Source organism: Protopterus annectens, chromosome 7.part1 (genome assembly GCF_019279795.1).
Source record: "Protopterus annectens isolate FY-2018-M chromosome 7.part1, PAN1.0, whole genome shotgun sequence".
Taxonomy (NCBI): Eukaryota; Metazoa; Chordata; order Ceratodontiformes; family Protopteridae; genus Protopterus; species Protopterus annectens.
In genome coordinates this window covers 490333374-490348565 of record NC_056740.1, presented here as the reverse complement: position 1 = coordinate 490348565, position 15192 = coordinate 490333374, and positions in this window count along the sequence as shown.

Here is a 15192-nt window from a genome sequence, read left to right as displayed (position 1 = left end):
TTGCTGCAGAGAGAGTAAAAGCAGCAGAAAAATGCAATAGATGCTGCACGTGATATTTAGCTCCTAAAATGTGCGCTCCTACACTGATTATTTTATTAACACCAATGACTAACATTACAGTGCTATCATGGCCACCATTTGTTTACATTTTGGTAGATTTAAATATTACTGTTATTAAAACCTGTGATATGCTGTGTAAAAATATGGCATGTATTAAGCAATGGTAAATTTAAATGTTATTGTATTATTAATTTCTCAAGGTAGTTACAAACTATGACATTTATTAAGCATCTAAATCTTTACTGGAGTTCCTGTTTTGAGAGGTTAAGAAAACAGAGCACACTCAAACCTACACAAAATTCCATTTCTTATTTGCTCTAGTATCACTAGAGATAAAATATACTGTTTAGAAAAGAAACAACTGAGCCATATGTAAGTAAAATTTCTGAGAAAATAAATTCTGATATAATAAATTTTGTCGGCAAGGGTACAAAAACTATTCTGTCCCATAGCTCTCAACCGATCAGAGACAAATCTCAACAGAATCGGGGACAAATCCTCATATAATCAGGGACAATCAGGACATTTTTTAAATATTTGTATTATTAGCTTGAAACATTTGCAGATTAAGAGAATATGGATTAATATAGATATTCTGACGTAAAACGTCTATAACTCTGGATTACTATCATTGTTTATTAAGGGCAACTCATAGGTTCATAGGTAGGTACTAGGCTATTGGCCCTAGGGCCTATACAAGCCTAGCCAAAAATGTACCCTGGCTTTCGCCACTCAAGAAAATTATTTTCCTGTGCCCCTGTCAAGCAGAACCACAGAAGTGATCCCCGGGGTGAATTTCCTATTACCCATCCAATCATCAAGATTTTTCTTGAAGAGTGCTAATGAGGAGCTCTGTTTGACATAGATAGGTAGTCTGTTCCAGAGTATGGGAAGTCTCCGGGACAGGAATCTATCCCTCCAGCATGTTCTGTTTATTGTGGTGACAAGGTTTAGGTCCCTAGCTTTGTATGTTAGGCAGAGATCGCGTCTGAGTAGGCGATATGCAACAGAGTAAAGCTTGAGTTTTTTGAGACGGTCTGTGTAAGGCATCTGTTTGAGGCCAGTAATCCTCCTTGTGAGGTATTTTTGCGGCCTTTCCAGTTGTTGTAGATGTCTTGTGAGGTACATACCAAAAGGGGCGTTGTACTCTATAATGGGTCTAATGAGTGATGAGTAGAGGGGAACAATGACCTCTTTTTTTTCTAGATGAGAACCTTTTGTGATGAAGTGTGCCATGTAGAAGGATTTCCTGACCACTTTGGCGATGTGATTACCAAAGGAGAGACTACTGTCCACCTGTGTCCCAAGGTCTCTTTCAGTGTTAAGTAGACTACCGCCTATGTGGTAGTTCATGGGTACAGAATTTTTACTAAAGGGGATGACAATGCACTTTTTGGCATCGAGCCTGAGACCATGTCTTTGACACCAGGCATCTGTCTCAGTGAGGCCCTTTTGTAGGAAGTCCACATCATTAGGAGTTTCTATTATGGCTCCTAGTTTGTAGTCATCTGCGAATTTAGTTAGCCAAAGACCTTCTGTGTTAGCCTGTACTTCAGAGAAGTAGATACCAAAAAGGAGAGGACCCAGGACTGAACCCCGTGGTACTCCACTTGTCACTGGTCTGAAGTCTGATTTGGAGTCTTCTACTTTCACAGTGTGGGTTCTTTCAGTAAGCCAGTTGGCAACCCATCTTGTGACATAGGGATTTATACCTAGTTTAGTGAGTTTATCTATAATTCCAGAGTGGGGGATGGTGTTGAACGCCTTGGCGAGATCTAGATAGGCTGTGTGAACCACCTTACCCTCATCTATGGCTTTGGTTATTACTTCAAAGAAGTCTATCAGGTTTAGGAGACATGATCTGCCTTTTACAAACCCAAACTGTGTGGGGTCCAGGGTTTGGAGATCTCCAATGTCTTTGTTTATGAGTTCCAAGATGATACGTTCCATGGCCTTGCAGATGAGGTTCGTCAGGCTAATGGGGTGCCCCCCCCCCTTTGTGGAGTGGGATAACTGTCGCGGTGCACCATTCAATGGGCACAAAGCCTGAGGTGAGGCTATGATCGAACATGGTACTTAGGTGGGGTGCCAGTTCATTCTGTAGTTCATGTAGAAGGCAGCCTGGGATGTTGTCAGGTCCCATGGATGCTGTGTTCTTGGCTTTGGAGAGTGGTTTTTACCTGTGCAGCAGTGATTACAGGAACTTTGCATTCTTCCAGTATAAAGACGGACCTTTTCTTCAGCAGTCACCAGCTTTAAGAGGGATTAAGAGGGACAGACCTACAATTGTAGTCTAGATCAGGGGCAGTTGAGAGGTCTGTGACCTGCCCCCCTTCTTATGAGCAGTAATACCTTGCTGTAAATGAACCTTTGCATGCATGGATAGATCTCCCATGCATTTATTTGCAAAAAATACACAACTGCCTTCTTGATAAGCTATTTTCTGTCCCTTCAGTAGTATTATTTTTTTTTTTTACCAAAAATAAGGAAAAATCTATTTTAACTGTTAAGGTGGTAAACAACTGCATTATTATTATTGTTTTTTTAATGATGACATTAACAAATATGCAATACATTTTTAGGACTAAGTCATTATGGTCCAGTAAGACACTTTTATTTCACTTAGAACTCTCTCCTAGGTTCCTTACCTGCACTATGAAGACAAGAACAGGACAATTTGTTTTCATTAAGGTCTTATATAGCATTTTCTCATTTTTGTCCTAATCAGACCTACAGTGCTGACAGGCTTTAAAACAAAGACACGCCCTGACTAAAAGGTAATCACAGCTACAACTTCACTACTACATTTTAGAAAGCACACATAGGTCTTATAGATGTTTTTATTCAGCAAATTCAGAGCCATAGAGAGGACTTTAAAATGGGTGGCCATGGTGATGCAGCGGTAAGCATTGCCACATCACAGCAAGAGGTTCTCCGGTTCGATGCTGAGCTGGGGTGCCTCCTGTGTGGAGTCTGCATGTCCTTCCTGTGGTTGCCTGGGTTTACTCTGGGTACTCCAGTTTCCTCCCACATCCCAAAGACATGTTACAGATGAATTAGACACTCTAAATTGGCTCTAGGTGTGTGTGTGTGAGTGTGTGCCTTCTGCGGAAGGTTGGATGCCAGGCTGGCAACTCAACACTCTAAAACTCCACTGCCAATCATTCTGCTGTGACAACCCCTAATGGAAAAAAGGAGAAGAAAAGAGGGGCTTTAAAATACTGATGACCCCTCATTAAAGTGAGGGTATCTCATCCAGGGACAAGGAGGTCATAACATCCCTGTATTCTTCCCTTATAAGGCCTATTATTGAGTACAACACCCCTTTGGAAAGTACCCCACAAAGCACATGCAGCAGCTGGAGAGACCACAGAGGTTCCTCACCAGGAGAATCCAGGGCCTCAAACATCTACCCTACACAGATAGGCTAAAAGCTCTGTCCCTCTACTCAGTCTCATGCAGACTCCTCAGAGGTGACCTCTGTCTGGCATGCAAAGCGATCTCAGACTCCACCTTGATGGGACTGCTGCATATCTGCAAGTCAAGCTCCACTCGAGTAACCTGCTCAAGCGACTTCAACTGAGTCTGTGACATCAATAGGACTTATTGGTGGGACAGATCTGTGTCCCAGAGACTCCCCCATCTGTGGAATAGTCTCTCTCTCCATGTCAAGCAGAGCACCTCATTATCCCTTTTCAAGCACAACCTGGATAACTGGATGGGAAACGGAAATTACACCCCTGGGATTCCACCTGTGTCCCTACTGGACAAGGGCTTTGGGTGTTGACTTGTCTAAACATGAGCTAAACTCTTGGCTAGACATATAAGGGCCTCAGGTCCAATAGCCTACTAACTTCCTATGATCTTACGATCCTATGAAGCAGGTTTTCAGTGCCAAACAAAATCACACACAACGCCATACTAAACCTATCACACACAGATCAAGACAAACACATACACCAACATATGTTGATGCTATTGAAGGCAAATTATCTAAACCACAAAGGCCTCTTAAATGTAACCTAAAAGACAAGTACCAAGAGCAACCTCACAGAGAGACAACACAGGTAGCACCCACCTTGAAACATACATCAAAGAGACACTGTGTCTCTGTTCAAATGCTTATAAGGCAAACCTATACACAATCCAGCATCCTGGTCATAGTGACTCCATTGTGCAACACACTAATGTGCTACTTAATAGGCTGTAGAAGGAGAGGGATACCAGCAGTTGCCTAAAAGGTGCCAGGATTCTCTATATCACACGGGCACTAACATCCTTGCACCACAAGTGCACATATGATATAGTCATATTACACGTAGGTGCAAATGACTTGAGATGTATCTCCCTGGACTCTATGAAGACAGACATGATGATATTCTCAGAAAATGTGTCCAAGGCAGGTATAAACATAGACTTGGCAGCATTTTACCATCACCAAGAATGATGCAGCAATACGAAAAAAAGATTATTTGACTTCAGTTGCAGCTTCTGGTGTCATTCAAAGGGGTTCCAATAAATATCAGCCTAGGATGAGATGGTAGACAGTCCAAACAGTTTTGACAGAAATGGCCTGCATGTTTTCCATCAATGCCTTCATATATATTGCAAAAAACTTTGTTCACCCCTGTAGTGTCTTTTTTATCCAATGTCACTCGTCAAAACTTCCCACATAAGAAATATGAATCTGGATAATATAAAGGCATTGCTGCTTAGCACTAGAAGCCTTAAGAACAAAAAAAAAATCCCCTCCCTACAAGTATTCCTTACCATGGAAAATATTGATATAAGCTTAGAGACCTAGTTCATGACCATTGGGAGCACTCCATCGGTGCAGAGTTTCAAGAAATACTGCACATTCAGGCCCACTGCCTAAAAAACATTACACCTCCTGATTATTTAAACAAGATAACCTTTTGGAACTTCTCCACATCCAACTTACCATTAACAAGACCCTTTATCACACAATGGTTAGTAATAGGGTCCCCTTTATGACCCCCTCAGCCCATAACTTCTATATAATTACAATGGAGTCCCTAAGCATTAAGCCAAACACCACTCTTCTAGGGAAATCCAACTATCCCTTCATTAGCGGGGAGGTGTAGGCATCCTCTAATATGTATGCCCTGAAATTTCTGGACTTCATCAGTACAAAATCCCTTGACCAGTTAGTCTGCATCCCAACCAGGGGTGATAAAATGCTGGAATTGGTTCTCGCCAATATGGGACAGCTTTGCTCCCTACCCATTGTAATTCCCTCCCTAGTCAAATCAGACTACAAATAAGTCATATTCACTTTAAGACAGAATCCAGCAGCATTCTTCAGTACCTTGGTATGCAGATATTATTCCAAGACTAATCTATTGATGAGGAATGGCCTAGGTAAATTTCAGCACAGGAAAATAATTGTCTTGGGTGGCAAAAGCCAGGGTACCTTTTTGGCTAGGCTTGTATAGGCTCTAGCGCCAATAGCCTAGTACCTACCTATGAACCTATGAACATCCCTGTCAAATTCTATGACCCCACTGCTTATGCAGAATCCTTTACTACCAAATCATATGCAAATGTGGATACATGCATAGATGCAACTGCCCCCCCCCCCCCAGAAGTAAATACAATGCCAAATTCAAAAAGAAGCCCTTTGGTAGAACCCAAGTATAAACAAGGTCTATAATAACAGAAAAAAAACCTGCACATAAAAATAAATGTATCCCACAAAATACAGAAAAAGGTCTTGCTAAACTTAACAAGGAACTCCAGAGCCTGATCAAATCAACCAAAGCTACAGATAAGATACAAAATTGTCTTTCAGGCAAAAGACAACCACAAGCCTTCTTTAGCTATTTTAAAAACCTTAGAATGAATACCCAGCATTGTTCAGAGCTAACAGTAAAATAAATCACATTCTCATGCCCAGGTGACATAGACAATCTATTAGCACATAAACTGAGCTCTAAATTCACCCCTCTCTCCTCCTACATTACAAGATATCCTACATGCATCTGCACCCCCCTTCAAATCTGCCATGCACCCATCTCAAGGAAGTATCCAAGGCCAAGAACTGCTTCTATAGAGCTGGATAAAATACAAGGCTGCTTAATGGTCAGCCTGAAAACATCAGCTGCCATCCCATTATACAGAGATGGGCTGAGAACCCAGGAAATTATAGACTTATATGTTCAACCAACTTTATCTGTAACACTATGGAAAGTATCAGTACAGAATTAATAAATGATATTTTTAAGCTAAAAACTCTCAACCCAAGCCAGTTTGGATTTCACAAGGGCAGATCCTGTCTACTTAACCTGTTTGACTTCTTTGAAATGTTTCTGAAGCAATGGATGAGGCAAATCAGTACGCACTGCATATCTAGATCTCTCAAAGGCATTGGACACCATCCCGCACTCTGATATTACAGATAAACTATCCCAACTAAATGTTAATCCCTACAATATTCTTTGGATAGCAAACTGGATCACAAAACTGAGGATATTAGGGTGGGCTGCTCTACTTTCTCCAAAAGATCTGTTACTAATGGTGTACCCCGTGATTTAGTCATTGGGCCTCTCACCTCTTTGGCCTTTACTTTTTGGAAGTCAACACTATATTTAACAGTTTGTAGCTGATCAAGTTTGCAGATGACTGTAAATCTGGTGCTTAGTCTCCCCTGAAAAAGCCAAGATCCACCAAGAGGCCCTTTCTCAAACCAATAGCTGGTGTCAAAATCATAGACTCAGTCTAAATGCCATGAAATGTATATAGTGTCCTTCAGCAAGGAAGAAGTCCCTTGTGACTGTGACATTGAAAATACACACTGCTGAAAATAGCTCCTCTAGTAAGGGACCTGGAAGCCTATGTAGACAATAAACTATGCATCCATCACCAGATATCCACTATTGCAAGAAAGTGCTTTTTCATTAAACAGCTTATCATTATGGCATAGTGTTCAGGTCCAGGGTGCGACAATTCCACCGTATTCTACACTCAGTGGACTGATCACTGAGTGTAATGCTCCCTTCAGAGTGTACCGGTCTAAACATTTGACACAACTCAAATGTCCACAATGCCTTCTTATTAAGAAAATCAAGGCCCTAAATACAGACCATGTCATGGCCTTGCCCATCTTCTCAGTATCATACTGGCTACTGAGGGGCAGTCTCTTCCTCATGTACAGATCCTCAACAGACTCTGTCTTGTCAGACATACTGCTGATTCTCAAGTCCAATGGAGGGCATAAACACCCGGTGGAGGGCATAAAAACCCACTCAAGTGATCCAAATAGAACATGCTGAAAGGATACATATGTATCAAATACAATACCACCTCTTTTGAATTGTTCTCCTGTGCAGATAAAGGAAAGACCTTTTTTTACACTATTCAAACATAATCTAGATGGAGGGATGGTTTATTGCAACTTCATCCCTGGTTTAGCACCCTCGTCCCTAATGGATAGGGGACAACATGCAAATGTTCTGCTTCAACCTCATGAGAATGTGTGGCCAGGCTTTTTAAGATCATCATGAATGAATAGACCAATAAGTACATATCAACCTAGGAGCCTATGAACTTTTCTTCTCAAACTTTCAACTTCCACTCATCCCTGCAGAGAACCTAGTAAATTATAACTGCCTCCCATGGACCCTGTGATATAACTTTGCTCACTTTTATTTATTTAATTTTGCTCTTTATCTTATACGTCATACTTCAAAGTCGCACCTTTTCTTCTTCCTCCTTGTAGCTCTATCTACTAAGTCCTTAACATGCTCCCAAACATCAATATAATAATTAACAGTGCCTGATTTAGTTTGCTCATTTGTCTTTTTTTAATTACCTTTCTGTCTTAAATATTTTACTGCAGACTTATTGGCTTGCTGTTCTCTCAGCAGCCGTTCCCCCCACCCCTGTGCACCAACATAAGGTTATATACTTGCACTGTTCCTCTCTGGCTACCAGCTTTACTCTTTTCAAGCTCCCATCACCTGCCATGCCCCCAGGTAATTATTTAAATATAACTCTCCCCATTTCCCTTTGCACTGCTTAAAGGAAAACTCCACCCTAGAACTAAAAATAATCTGTTTTTTTCAGTCTATCTTTGTTTCCCAACCTATTTTAACACCTCACAATCACTCTAAGTGCTTTATTTGTAATTTTAGCCTGTTTTCCACAACATGGCTACCAATGGGGCTTGATGTATCAATGTGATCTTGTTCTCCCTTAACGCTTTCTCTTTCCCATAACACTTTGTATGACTCATGTCAGATATAAGGAAGTAACTTTGAATTCACATGTCATTGACATATAATGGGATTTGTGAAGGTCACTGTTATCTTCTTTACCTTCTGTAAAAGGACTGCTTCTTTTCTGTCTCTAATCACCCTCATTTATGTTTTGCTCAGACCTTGGTTTACACTATACTTAGAAGTTATCCAGCTACAGCCAGAAAAGTAACTAAATTGTAGGCCTTTGTTCAGGGTTTTCTTTTGTAGTCTAAGACAAATTGATTCTCCAAGGGTGTCTCAGAGCAGTGACAGTTTTAACACCTCTGCAGTAGTGTGGGGCAAGGGGACTCTCAGTTCCTCTTGAACTACAAAAGAAATTGAATTATCCCATAATGAGGTGATTTTTACGTGATATGCTTATGCAAGGGGAAATTTCATCTGATCCTTATAAGTTTAGGTCTAACGGAACACCCCGCATACCTAGTTTTTTTGTTCTTCCTAAAATACACAAAGGTATACACAACCCACTTCTCAGACCTATTGTGGATGCTGGTAATTCTAAAACTTATGGTACTGCACATCTTATTGATTCCATGTTGAAATCTTATGTTATGCTATACCCCACTTGTGTAAAGACTCATGGGGATTTTTTAATGAGGTGTAATAAGATTGATTTAAACTTAGATTTCGTATTTGTAACTATTGATGTTGAGGAACTTTTTAGTTGTATTCCTCATGTCACTGGGCTTCAATGGTTTCAGGATTACTTAACCTTACATTTCAAGCTTGAAAAGTCCTTGACCAATACATTAACCACACTTATGGAGTCAGTGTTGGATACCAATTACATATTATTCCAGGGTCAGTACTTCCAGCAGGTTTCAGGTATTGCCATGGGTGCCCCTTGTGACCCTTTATTTGCTAACATTATGATGGCAGCATGCAAACAATATTTTGTGATTGAATGCCCTTTCTTTCAGTATATACATTTATACACCAGATAGCTGGATGATTTATTCTTGGCATGGGTTGGGCCAGTTGATTTAACTGAAGAGTTTATGTCCTTTATCAATGATTCTACTGCCTTCTTTTTTTTAATAATATTTTATTAAGAACAGTACTGAATTATACATCTTGTTATAAAATTGAAAAAAATTGATACATTAGATAAAAAAGCAAGAAATAATGATATAATAACAGGAAAAACAAACTATTTACACAGATGTTCACTCAGCAATAAACAAGTCATTACAATTGTAAATAAAGTTATATCTTACCATTAGATTATTGGTTTAGTAATAATGCATGTATATTCTTCCAATAATTGTATGTAGTTGCATTCCTTCCAGATCTGGCTCTAATTTTCAACATTTCAAGATTAGACACCTCTTTGAGAAGATCTTTAAAGTTTCACAACGATGGGATTTGCAATGATTTCCATTTTTTTGTGATTTCTTTCCTGGCAATGGATAAAACTGACCATAAAATTGATTACTTACTTGGTGTTATGCAGTTTGGAATTGGAGTGTTAAATAAGACTAATGATTTGTTGATTGAAAAATTATCTGTAAATATTGCTTGTAAAAACCTGCTGATGTCTTGCCAAAATTCCTTTAAAAGAGGACATTCACAAAATATATGTATCCAGTCAATATTTATATCCTTTTTACATCTCCAACATAATACATTTTCTTTTGTTATCTTAATTATATTGTATGGTGTGAGAAATGACCTATTTAAAAATCTCCAAGTAAAGGTTTTCCATTTAGGAGAAGATGTGGTTTTACTAGCTGATTGGAGAATATTCAATTTATCTTTATCTGAAGGATAAGAATTATTAACAGTGATGAAGGATTTCCAATATTTGTCTGTATGTTTATCCAAGTCAAATTTTATTGTTTTATATATATATATATATATATATATATATATATATATATATATGTGAAAGACTAATTTTTATTGAATTGTCCTGTTGAGTGAAGTTCATTAAATAACTCATTAGTCTAGGAATAGAAATTTTATTTGTGGAAGAAATTATATCGAGTTTATCCTTGGTATATTTTCTAGCTTCTTGTAAATCTAGCCATAGTGATGTATTGAATTTATTATCTTCTATAAGGGTATTGAGTGATTTTAGTTTGTGGTTGTTCATCATTTGATGCCAAGCTATCAGATGTTTTGTTTAAATAAAGACATTTTATGATAATCTGTAGTAAAAATGACTCCTTGTGTATAGGCTATGGGTAAGATAATGAATATCCAACTGTCAAATATTTTATGTCTAAAGATAACTTTTTTAAAAGATCTTAAGATTAAAGTTATGTAGTTTGAATTGTATGTTTGGGTATATTGTTAAGAAAAAAATTCCTTCAATCTCCAGACAAATGAATTGTTTATTAAGTTAGACATATGCATTTCGTTAAGATTTCTTGGATAATGGGATAGACAAATTCTTTCCATTTTGCAGAGTATTTACTATCTATTAGATAGGTAATAGTTTTGATTACTGAGGAGATTGAATAAAGGTCCAGATTAGGTAAAGAAATACCTCCATTATTCCAGCTATATATATATGTTACTAAAGCAATTCTAGATTTAATTGGATACCAAAGGAATTTTTTTATTAATGTGTTAAACTTTTTGATTATTAAATATGTAGGGGGAATAGATATAGACTGAATTATATACAAAATATTAGGGAGTAATACCATCTTTATAATTGACAATTTCTCATCCATTGAGAACCTTATATTTGACCATTTATTTATTAAACTTTCTATAATAGTTAAACTTTTATTAAAGTTTATTTTTAATGTATCTTTTATATTTTTGGTAATAGTTAGACCTAATTATGTTATTTGTTGAGAATGTGCTATATATTTTTTGTAGTTGTCTGGTATGTTGAATTTTTTTGACAGACTAATAGAATGTGGGTTTTATTATGATTGAATTTAAGGCCTAAGTTTTTTTTGAAAAATATCCATATTGTTAAATAATTCTAACAAAGAAGGGTTCTTACCCCCTAATGTAATCAATATATCATCAGCAAACATTTGTATTTTAATTTCATCAACTCCCAAATCATATCCTTTAATACAAGTGCTGTCCCTTATCATGTTTGCTCAAGGTTCCATAATTAAGGTGAATAAAAGGGGAGATAAAGGGCAACCTTGCTTGGAGCCTTTTACAATTGGTATGTATTGAGAGATGTTAGGACCTATTTTTATATATGCTTGATAACCACTATATAATCAAGAAATAAGATTTATAAAATGTTCTGAAAAATTAAGTTCCCCAATAAAATAAATAAATATTCCCAGTTTATTGGTTTCAAATGCACACTTTATGTCTAAATTAATTATGGTAAGATTGTTTTTTAGAATCTTTACTGATTCTATTAAGGATAATATTCTTTTAATGTTGTCATAAGAAGTTCTATTAATTATGAAACCAGTCTGAACAGGCAGAACTAGACTAAGAAGGATATTATTTGGTTTATTTGCATAAATAGACATAAACATTTTGTAATCCATATTTAGAAAGGATATAGGCCTATATGAGTTACATTTAGTGGGGTCTTTATCCTGTTTTAGGATTAGAGTGATAAAAGTGTATTTCCACGATAGTGGAATAAAATTATTGGTTTGTGCTATATTGAAAACATAGTGTAAAATTGTAAGTGCCTTTGTAGGTAGAATTTTATATAATTCTGGGATAATGCCATCATTGCCAGGAGCTTTATTTTAAGTTTTTTTTAATTTGTAGTTGAATATCTTTAAGAGTAATTTGCCTATCTAGTAATTCAACTTGTTCTTCAGTTAATTTTTTTAGAGTTGTTGGAAATGAATATTTGTATGTCTTTTTTTTGGGATTTATTGATTTAGTAGACTGATTAAGTTTTAAGAAGTATTCTCTAAATTCATGCAATATATTGTGTAGACCAGAAACCATTTTCTTTTCTGAGGTGAGTATAGATCATTAATATGATCATATCTGTGTAATCTTTTAGTTTTGTTTGCTAGGATATTCATAGATTTGGAATTTGATGAAAAAGTAATGAATTTTATTTTTTCTAAACTAAGCTTAATTTTATGATTTAGAGTTTCGAGATACTTCTTATTTAAAGAATTTATTTCTTTTTTTATATCTTTATTTTCTTTGTTTATTAAGAGGTCAAGATTCAGTTTATTAAGATTGACTTGTATTTCTTTTAAATCTTTGTCCCATGTTATTCTTTTCTTTTTGAACCAGTCAGTTATTCTGCCATATAAATAAGACTTCATTGCATCCCATATAAAGATATCAGATGTATCATTTGTAATGTTATGTTCAACGAAGTTATGAATTTCTGTAGAAAAAAGGTTATAAAATCCTTCAATTTAGTTATATAGGCTGGTATCCTTTTAATCTGAACATTATATAATGAATTACTATAAATTTCGAAGGTTATACAGTTATGATCAGATAGGGAACATGTAATGACATTAACATTAGTTAGCGAATCAGCTAAGTTATTAGAGATAAAGGCTCTATCCTTGAATGTGTATTATGTCTGTGGGAATAAAATGTATAGAAAAGTGATTAAGAGTCAGCGTAATTATTAACATCCTTCAAGAAAAAGGATTCAGAAAACTCTTTCAGTAACTTGGCCATAGATTACATCTTTCTTTTACCAGTAAAGGTGAAGTCTTTGTTATCAAAAATACAATTAAAATCACTGGCTAATATAATATTACCTTTGGAAAATTGTAAGATGTGCTCTATATGTTGTTGTGCTGATTTAAGTGCAAAGCCAGGTATCCAATATAGGTTAAATAAAGAGAATATCTTATTATTATACTCTGTAGTAACTGATGCAACCATGCCTTTGTTATCTTGATATGTATCTATTATTTTGGTCTTGGAGAGTTTAATTGCAACACCTCTTTTTTTTGTGAATGCTCAGAACTAACTAAGACAGAATAAGATGCAGAGTCTAGTTATGTCTTGTGTTATCAAGTGAGTTTCTTGCAAGAATATTAGTTGAGAGTTTTGTAATTTAAGATATTTATTTAAAGATCTTTTCTTATTAGGATTGTTTAGTCCATTAACATTATGTGAAATGCAATGTAAAGAGGTCATGAAGTAGGTTCTATGTAAAATGATTCATGTTGACAAAATGTTTTATTATGACTTTGTCTCTTTGAGCATAACAAGTGATTGCAAGGAATACACGTTTTAATTTTATTAAGGATGTAAAGATGAAGTAAAACCAAAGTTATATTTAAATGACTTTCAGCTATGTATGTGTAAGTGAACATCAAATTTTGTATTATCAATACATTATAACAAAAACTACTAACAAGAAAATCCCTCAAAACCCATCTGGAGTTATAAACTCATAATTTGAGTGACATAAATCACTCAAATTAACTTTCTGCCTAGCAACATGTTTCTGTCAAGAACCACCTAACTGTAAGCTTATTCATACGTAAATTGTATAGCTTTCAAGTAAAATTATCATCTATTACTATTTACTTTAATCCTTATCTGTTCAAAAATAAACTTATCTAAAATGCAGTATTTATAAAATCAAAAAGATGCATTGCTTAATAATAAATGAAAACATGGTGTATAGTTTTGTATTATACAACAATCCAGTATGCTGATTTTGATGATATATATTAAAACGAACCAAATGATGACCAAGGTGAATGCCATAGATTATATGCTTATGGAAGGTATATCATGCAATGTATAGGAACATTAGAAGATGAGATAAAAAAAATCTAGAATTATTCATATTCAGTCATGTTAGAAACTTTCAATAATGTAAAGTTTATGCTAGTCTGAGTCTGTCAAAATTTACAAAATCTAGGAAAAAAACAGATTAATGTTATTAACTTTTAAAGTGAGACCCTTCCCTAATCATTGTCTGCACAAGCATCTGATATTCATGCTATTTGTTATGCAATTTCAACCCACTGCACAACAATTGTAATTAATGCAAGTATTATGAATAAACAGAAGGCTAGTAGATACAGGTTGTTTATCTGAAAACACTGTCCCATGAATAGGTAAATGTTTATGGAAGTATCAAGAAGGCTATGCCAACCCTCATCCCACCTCCCTAAGATCAAATATATCCTATCTTACTAATATTCCTGGCTATTAATCTTAAAACACCTGAAGTCATGCAGACATTATTACCCCGCACTGTAAACGTGTGTTATGTTCAACTATGATAATATGGTTTCTATTAGAAACTGGTATCTTACTCTACTTAAACTACAGCTGTTATTTTTAATACAGTATGCACCATTATGTCATCAAACTTTTTGCAATGCACTTTAGCTATAACAATCAGTCATTGGAGATGTATTTTTTCATCTTGCACATAAAACCTAACAAACAACTACCATTCTGTGTATCTGCTTTACTAGAAGATGAATTAAAAAAATAAAATAAAATAAAACAACATAAATAAATAAATAAATAAATGTTTTATTAAGTGGATATATAATGTTGCAAATTAAACATAACAGTTTGTGAATTATTTACCTTTTCAACAATACAGAGCAAGTGAACAAGACAACCATCAGATTTATAACCGTCTGAATCATTCGAAGTATTGGAATTTTAGAGGAAGGAAACTTCCACTAGTAATATTTGTTATTTAACAAGAAGTGCAAAGCTAGTGGCATAGGTAGATGGATACAGAATATCAATGAATAATCATTTTAATAACTAAGTCTTAAATGGACATTAGGGAGGTCCACTTAAAGATTTATGGAAGTACCTCTTTCTTCTCTTCCTCCTTCCTCCCTTCGTTCTCCTCCTCCTATTTTATTTTTCTTATATTTTGCTCACTTTCATCTCCGCTCTTTATATTTATCAATATTTAGTCGACTGGTCTCAAGTGGAACAACTA